The sequence below is a fragment of the Nothoprocta perdicaria genome, unplaced genomic scaffold (genome assembly GCF_003342845.1).
Source record: "Nothoprocta perdicaria isolate Ctin4 unplaced genomic scaffold, notPer1 scaffold_5, whole genome shotgun sequence".
In the NCBI taxonomy this organism is placed as follows: domain Eukaryota; kingdom Metazoa; phylum Chordata; class Aves; order Tinamiformes; family Tinamidae; genus Nothoprocta; species Nothoprocta perdicaria.
In genome coordinates, this window is record NW_020455754.1 from 9,304,951 (window position 1) to 9,313,842 (window position 8,892).

Consider the following 8,892-nt stretch of genomic DNA (forward strand, 5'->3'; position numbering starts at 1 on the left):
ATCATCCACTTTCCCTGGAAGGGCCAGGGAAGACTCATCCTCCCTCTGCTCTCAGTTGCACTGTAGTTTCTGAGAGAGAAAATACTCTAGAGCTTCAACATATGGCTCTAAAATGTATGTCTCATTCCATACAAAATGCTCATGCAATTGTGTTCTGTAAAATTGCAAGTTCAAATTCTTCCCTGAAACCTCCGTCGTGGGAGACTGTGAGGGAGAAGCAGGGGAAATGGGGGCTCTTTGACGAAACTGCCCTGAGAAGTCTCTGTGCTCTGAAGAACATACAGATAACCCCCCAGCCACACTCAGCGCCTGGTCCTGGGCTCTGAACCCGGGCGGCGCTTTCCAACACCTTGAGCAGGCTTTGGATCAACCTCTGTGATGAAGAACGTACCCCTGTGAGCCCCCCTGCTGCGATGAGCTGTCCCTGTGAGCTGCTGCTCGCCAGGGCGGTTAGGGAGCCATTGCAGACAACTGCACGGGCAGAGGACGGAGTCTCATGCTGTCCTCAGTTATCAGTCTTCTCCTGTTGTAAACTCATTTGAAGGGCATGATTTCCATGTAGAATACTTTGCAGAACCAGGTCAGACATGAGGGATTCATTTTTTACCTGTCTGGTAACCTGACGGATCACGCAGTTCAGCTCTTGTGAAAGTGTCTGGCTAGATGCAGTGCTCTGAAAGCAGAGGATTAGGAACTATTTAGACAAAGCTGCAGACAGGTGTGTTAAACACAGTGATAAGAGCAGTTGCTTACGCTAGCCTTTCAGAGGGAAAATTAAACTAATGGGGAAAGCGTTACTTATTTGACTGTGAATGTGGGAATTATTACTAATTGCAAGAGTAATTCCTTGATAATGATGCTATAATGATTCCTTCTATTGCAAGTGGTAATACTGTCATTACTGCATTACTCAAACTCAAATCCACGGGGAAGCTCTGGAGGGTGAGCAGTGATTGAAAGTTCCACATTAAAATAATTACCCTCCATCTTAAATTTTAGAGTATGTGTGATATATATCTAATATTTGCAAGATTTCTTAAGGCTCTTCTTCCACAAAGATATTTCTCTTATCTGCATTGGACTCTGGTTATTTTGTTCTATACACTGGTTAATTGTTCAGGACATGTTTAAGGGTGATATTCAGAAATGAAAGTGTTTTAGCATTGTTCGAATGCTGACAATCGATAAATGAGCAGCTTATTTCTTATCTATAACATTGTGTAGGGAAAAGTGTATCGCTCCTTATCCAGGGCTCTTCTGTTTCAACTGTCTCTTTGCGATAGGATTTCAACAGCTCAGCTGAAATGTACAGTGGCAGTGTGAGGAAATATGGCATAGATAAGTGCCACAAATATTAACCTGGATCTTACTTTGATTCTCATCGCCCTGAGGAGATGCTGGGAATTTGGAAGACTGAGAGTTGGTTCTTCTGATTGCAGAGCAGAGGTGGGTTGTGGAGCTGAGCTTCCATACAGACTCCTCTGTGAATTACACCTGTCTCATCCACCCAGTGACACTTCCAGAATTTCCTAAGAAAGGTCAGGTAAGACCTTCTCCAGACAAATACTCTTTAATTTCACCCTCCACAGAGGTGAGGGACCTGCTTGACTGGATATTTTAAGTCTCTTCTGTAACACGTAGTTCTTGGGCAGCCAAGATGAAGGACTTGGTTACCAGGTGATAATATCCCTAGATGTAGCAGAGATCAGCAGGCACCACCGAAACGGAGGGAGAAAATAAGCAGCTTGTCTCTGCCCCTTGCTTTTCTCTGCGGTTCTACCTAGTAGCTGGGAACTGAGCTACTGCCCGGGCCTGCCCTTGAGCCTGTCCCTTAATGGTGGCCCTGCCAAGTGCTCCGTGTGGGACATGGCTGTGTCACCAGCCCCAGGGAGAGGGAGGGCGGCCACGGCAGCGCTGCACAGGGGTGGCCCTCGGCTGACCAAGCAGAGGGCTCCTTGGGGAGCTGCTTCTCTTGTGCTCCAGTGAGGATATTGGTCTGTCCAGCAGGTGCAGGAGCCCCTTTGACTCCTGTTAAGCTACTCTAGGACATGATGTTTAAGCCCTCTTGTGCAACACTGAAGCTCCTTAGGTGTCTGCGGTGGAACCTGAGGAATTTCCTCCTAATCGGTCACCACTCTTAACTTTGGTGACAAAATGACCCTGTTTTCTGATGGAGTTTGTCCCCTTGACTGAGGATGGGGCCTTCTCAGGAGTCTCTCCTGATAACGGGGTGCATTTTAGCCTCTATACTTCATATATCTCCTTTGTAAGAGTCCAATATTCCTTTTCTGTTTTTAAGTGGAGTACAACTTTAAGCATATTAATAATATTGGCAATTACTCAAAGAAAAACATATAATCAATGCGTGTTAGTCTGTGAGGAGATATATTTTAAAAACACAGTCTGTGCTCGCCTGGAATACATTGCTTGAGGCAAGGTGATAGCTTCAGCAGTGCCGTTTCCAAAGCCTGCGCTGTGCATTTATTTTCTCATTAGCATCTAGTTGCTATTGTATATTTTGAACAAAGGTAACCTTGCAGCAGGAACACACTCCTTGCTGTCAGGAGGAGCTGGTGATGCTGCTTCCGAGGTGCATGCATGATTGAGCAGCACAAGAAGCTCTGCAAGGCAGATAATGCTCCATACTCTGGAGCAGAAGAAAGAAAAATCTATTTTTTGGCTTTCCGTGCTCCGTGTGTGGGGGAGGGCTAATTTATGTGTGTTGTGACAAGCACTCTCAGATGGTGAGTAGACTGTTTGTCAACTCATAAATATCATCCTCCAAAATAGCGAAGATTCGACGATTTGCATTTTAGGAGGCTTTGATAAAAAATTATATTCCCTTTTAAATGAGAGGCTGCTGTCAGTGCAAATTCTTTAAAAGGGCAAAAAATGAGACTGATTTTAATAGTTCAAGGGAGCAATTTGAAATAGTGAGCCTTAACTCTTCACGGAAGCACCCATGATATAGCACAAAATGCCTGGTATTTTGCTAGTATTTAAAACATTTAGGATTTCTGCAGCCCACTCAAAGCTGGCAGTTAATACTGGCCCTGTTTGGAGGATGAAGGAGCAGACGTGCAGGGGCAGCAAGGGAGGACGTGGCAGAGCAAGGGATTGAGTCTGGGCGGTGAAGAAGGTCTTTGGCAGCCCGAGGCTCTGGGGCCGTGGGCAGATCACAGCACCTAATCTGAGCCTTGTTTTCCCTCCCCCTGCTCCCTGACACAGATCTGTTATATTTGTGTTGCTCATCTGTCTTGTTAATTTGGATTGCAGCTACTTTGGTATGGGAGCTGTCATCATAAATGATTCTGTATCAGAGTAATGGGTTTTGTCCAGCCCTGCTCGGTCGGGGTTTGACACAGTAGGACTCTACTGCCGCAATCTCTCTGCAATATAAATTATAAATGGAAACTTGTCCATCAGCAAGTATTAGTGGGAGACCTTGAGCGCTGACTCAAAGGCAAGTGGCTTCTGGTAGAAACTTCCCATGAGCTCCAAAACCTCTTATTTTTGGACACTTTTTAGCTGCAGGGCCTGCTGTCTAACACTGCCCTGGTCAAGACTTTGGCTGAATGTGTCGTCCCCGCCGCTGGTTGCACTGCCTGGCCGCACCCCAGCAGCCTCCCATAGACGAGCCGAGCAGTCCCCAGGAAGCAAAGGGAAGCACGGATGATGATCTGGGAGAGGAAACAGTGCTTATTCACTCTGCATTCTCGGTGCATTTTAAAGGCAGTCTGACATGGCTGCCCTCATGCAGAGGGCACCACGTGCTGAGCATCGCGCCTCCTCCAAACAAACCACTGAGATTTGGAGACGAGTCACAGGCTTTCGCCTCTGTGGAAAATGGGCCTCCTGAGTCCTGGGCCAGACTGACCCTAAAGGGTAGACCTCTGTCTGAATTACTGAGCTGATGTTAAACCTTTAGTAGGAGGCACTGCGTAATCATAAAGCAAAACGATGGCACTGGGATTGAAAAGAACTACTTCTGTAGTCACCTGCAGCCGTTCTAGATGAAAATGCCACATTAAATATAATGTCTGTTTCTGCTCATGAAATGTGATGGTTTTTGAACATTGTAAACTTCCACGTGTATGAAGGGGCCTCCAGCTGGTTAGAATGAAGTGCAAAGAACCATCCAAAATGTTTCTGTTTACTTCTGTAATATAAACAGCTTTATTCAGTAGTTCCTGCGTGGGGTAGGCAAGATTTCTTTCTGACAACACAAATCCACATATGGCTCAGAAAAGTGTTGGCATGCGCTTGTGTGAAGGTGACTTTTTTGTTTAAAAAAGAAACCTCAAACTGTATGACAGGCGTCTTGTTCTTTTTAAAAAAAATCCTTTTTCTTTCAAACAAATTTCTTCTGTTGTTTTTCAAAACCCAATTGAAATTAGAGAAAAAAACATTTAAAATACAGTTAATGGAAAAACCTAAATGTCGGAGCACTTTCTGAGCACTGTGCATCATTTTAATATGGGAGACATCTCTGATTTCCTGCTGGTCTCTGGTGGAGTTACTTCAATAGGATATTTGGTCTGTGGCGATGGCAGGAGTGCATTTTAGCACCATATTTCTGCAGTCTCAGATTCAAGGAAAGTAGAGAGACTGGGAGTGAGAAATGGGCCTTACGGTAACTGCAGATAACAGGGGTTGGTGCTGGCAGCCTCTCCTGGTGCTCCCTTTCCCTTCAGCATTTCACCTTTTCCTTTTTTCACCTCTGCTGCTTTCATTGCTAAGGTGAGTTGATCCTGGCAGCTAGGAGATGCTGACAGGCAAAGATGGTGTTTGGGTTGGTACTCAGGCAGAGCAGTCTTCTAAAGACATGGAGCCAGAAAATCAAGTTGATCACAATATTAAGATTTGGCTTAAAACTTGCCATCTGTTCTAAACGCCAGTCACAGTTTTACCAGGAGGTTCTCTGTATCCAAGGCAGACAGCATGCGGTGCCAGCCTCGCTTCCCTCCATCTCCTGGCAGTGAAGCCCATGGCCAAAATGGTCCAGACTGGCTCGTGGGCTTGGCAGGACTGAGAAGGTTAAACTGAGCCTTGGTCCCTCAGCCTGCTGCTGGCTCGTGGCTCTCAGCCCTAACAGGTGGATTCAGCAGTCCTGCTCATTTAGGCTGACCTATCAGTCACATCTTTGAGTGGCAGAAAATTATTTATTCAAGAGATAAGAATCTTCTAGAGTAGCCTGTGTTTTTTCCCCCATTTTTTAAGGAATTTCAGTTCTCTCCTTCTCATTCATAGAAGGATTTCAAAGGAACATTTTTCAGTCTTTTTGCAATTGCTTCATCATAGAGTCAAAGGAGAACTAAAGTTTGCTAGAGACACCCTATAAAAGTAAAGCCAGTTAAATGGGGCCTACTTTGTTGTTGGATTGGTTTGTTTTTTTTGGCTTCCTTTCAGGTGTAATAGCACTGTTCTCTGTAGAGGTTTATTTTTGCCGTTCAAACTTGTGTGCAGTATGCACAAACATAACTTCCCTGCACAACTTTTCTGTGCTGAATTAAGCCTAATTTAAAAATCTAAAGTTTTTTACCCCTAAAGAATCAAGAAAACTAAATGGGGAGCTGAAAATCTGGCTTCATTTATGCAGTGGCTTCATTCCTTTCTGCAGGGCTTTGAGCCATAGGCCTGTAAGTGCAAAAGCTAACGATGTTGCACTTGAAGTGCAGGGAAAGGTCCCCTTCCTAAAAGCCAAACGGGGCTTTTTCAAGTGCCTTCTTACCACTTTGGAAGCAGGGTTTGTTCCTAGCTTAACTTCCAAGCACTGACCAAGGAGCAATGCAGGTAGCCGGCACTGGGTGGCTGGAGACCTCCAAATCCCAGGTGGGATTGGTGATGTTGAGCATGGCCGAGGCTGCGTTTTTTGGTGGCCACCTCCTAGTTGTGCTGCCCTGCACCAAGGCGGCTGGATCAGCCCCCAGGTGATTCAGTTTACCTCCAAGTTTACTAATTGCCTGCAAGTTTCTGGACCTTGTGGGGCTTTTGTGTCTTTGCCTGCCTTGTCTAATGCTTGGGGTGTAAGTGTAGACTTGTACCAGCATCTCCTGCTTATGCTGTAACCTGCTCAGCCTCCCCATGTGCTTTTTTATGCCTCGTTGTTACCACCCATCAAAGCTCTACGCAGGCAGGGACCAAATAGGCGGGTGCTGTGGCTCTGGTGCATGGCCCTGCGTGGGGCCAGGCCTGCCTCGGGCTCCTCTGCCAGGCCCCAGGGCAGCAGAGCCCTTGGCTGGTCCCTCCACTCCCTCCCAATTATTACAGGAAGCCCAAGCTTTTGCAGTGTAAATGAGCCATTTGCAAGCTGCTTGTCAAAAGGTTTCTTCTAATTCCCGATGTGCGGCTTGCGTGTTAAAGAACCTGCTCTTCATTAGGTACAGGCCGTTAGGTAGCGTGTGGGGAGCTGAACCAGCCGTGTGCCCAGTTGCTGGTGGCTCCACGTTTGGGTAATTAGAGCTCATCTCTGCCCTGAATAGCTGACAGAGCTGCAGGTCATCCGCAGGACTAGGAAGGAACTTGGTAGGATGGACTGGTTGCATGGGAAGTTCTTGACTTCTCAGGCTTTTGAGAGCTCCTACACGTGTCTGCACGGGCAGTTCTTCCTACTCACCAAGAAGTCCCAGGCTTTCCAAAATCTCCTGTCAAACAAAATAATAGTGTAGGGTTTTGATTCCATGAAGACGCCACAGGTTTTGGCCAAAGACATTTCTGGAAACTTTATTTTTCCTTGAAATTCAAATGTGGTTTCCTAGTAATCCTGTTGGAAAAAGAGGAGGAAATCTGTGTGTTGCTGAAAGCAGAGTGACTAAATGACTTCCCCCGGGTCCCACAAATGCTGCGTGGCAGCAGCCGAGTTGAACTTATCTCTCCTGAATGTTAGTGGAGCCTTAACCACAGACCAGTCTTTGGCTCTATGTAAGTTAATCCAGACTCAGTTAAGTGCTGGCTGCCCTAAGTCTCTGAAGATACAAGCCTCTAACTTGAAAAACAAATGCTGTAATCACTGAAATCATTCCAGTTTTAGAATTAATATTAAGCATTTAAAGGGGAAAAAAAAAACTGTTTTAGAGGAATGGAAGTATTTAGAGGAAGTACTTTTGAAATGACAGATGTTTATCTCAATGTGGATTATTTTTTTCCCCTTAGCCACTCAATAACTAGACTGCCGGGAAAGTTTTTCTTGAAAGCTGCTTTGACTCCTGCTTCAAATCCTTCACCTATAATTTCCTAATGAATTTAAGCTCAAGTGCACTTACAATGTAAGCGTCTGGCTAGCAAAGGGATTGAAAGCAATCATTTTCCTTCCTCCTGTCCCTCTCCAGGCACTCATTAAGAAATGTCTGAACGAGCAGAAGTGCGAAGGGACTGAAGCTTGTTAAAAACACAGAGGGGCTGCAGTCTGCGGAGAGGCAGACAAGAAAGCGAGGCAGGAATCTGAAAAAACTTCCTTTCCAAGGAAGATTAACAGTATTTCAATGTGGGAAAAAAATAAAACTGCTTTCAGATCTTCCTGCTTCACACCTTAAAATCAAATGGGCCAGCAAATGTGTTTGGTTGTTTCTCTGAGCCGTGATCCCCTGTGTCAGCTGCATCTCCTTGGTTGTGATATTGCAGACAAGCTGAAATATTAACCATGTGCATGAATATCAACTCATAGAAAAATGTGCAGATGAAATTTGTCTGTATGCTTCTAAGTCCCATTTTTATTTCCAACCATCACTTCTTCAAATTGATGTTGAATTTCCAAAACGAAATTCTTTTTATGCCAGATCTTGTAACTGCCTTTCATTTCCTTACTGCAGCTCTGAACCTTCTAGGTTATCTCTCACTCTTTTTCCTCCTTTTGCATCTAGCTGAAATGTCACAGTGATAACTGCAAAGAGTGTAGGAACTTATTCCTTGCAAAGGAGGGAATCCTGGAGAAAAAGTGTTGCCAGGGTGGTGTGCTAGGGAGAGACCACATTTCCGAGGGCCTTTTTAAAACAAGCTCCTAAAAACATCATAAAAAACTGCATGTCATTTGCATCCGTCTTTCATTAGGATTTATCAGTAAGTCCAGACTGGCTGAAAAGAGATTTGCAAATGTTTTCATGAATCAAAGTAATGTTCTTTCTGTATTTTCTTTTGATGGATGTTGCTCTTCTTAAATGAAGGCTGCCTTGTTTAAGCTTTTACAGCTTTGACATCTTAGTGGGGTTAATTATTTCCACATAACTCCATCCTGAAACACAGTATTTTCCATCCTCCCATTCTACTGTCCTATTACTTGAAGGCCATCTAAATGAGCAGGAACCAGCATCCTGAGCTTAGCCATACATGACAAGCAGTGAGCGCTGACCATGTGAAGTGAAAAAGCCCTTAGATTTAATCTGATGAATGTTCAGGAATGACAGATGCCCTCATAGGGATCGGTTCAGGAGCCTGGGACGAGGCCGCAGCTGGCAGTAACCGTGGAGGTGTGGGCAGATGCCAGCTCCAGGCCTTCCTTGCTGGCCACCTCACCCAAGAAGCGGTTTGTTTGTCCAGCAAGGCTGACACAAGTGCCTGGGAGGTCTCTGGTTGCTTACCAGGGTTTACAAAGTCAGGACAGATGCCAGGGCTGAAGCCAGGCCGTGGGCAGGACCTTCTGCCCACCTTGGTGCTGAGCTGGGAGAGCATTTCAGCCCTGGCAGGAGGGTTTATGATCCACCCTTGGAAACTGTTGCCTTCCCGGGCAGTACAGTTAGGAGGGCAGATTTGGTCACCCTCAGGGGTCTAAGGTTTTGTGAGGTTATTATGGGCTAACTGTGGGCCAGTCTGTGGAGCAGGGCCGTGCTGGGCTGGAAACAGGTCTGCCTGGAGTTGGAGTTTCTGCAAAGGGGCTGTTACACCTTTATTTTATTTTAT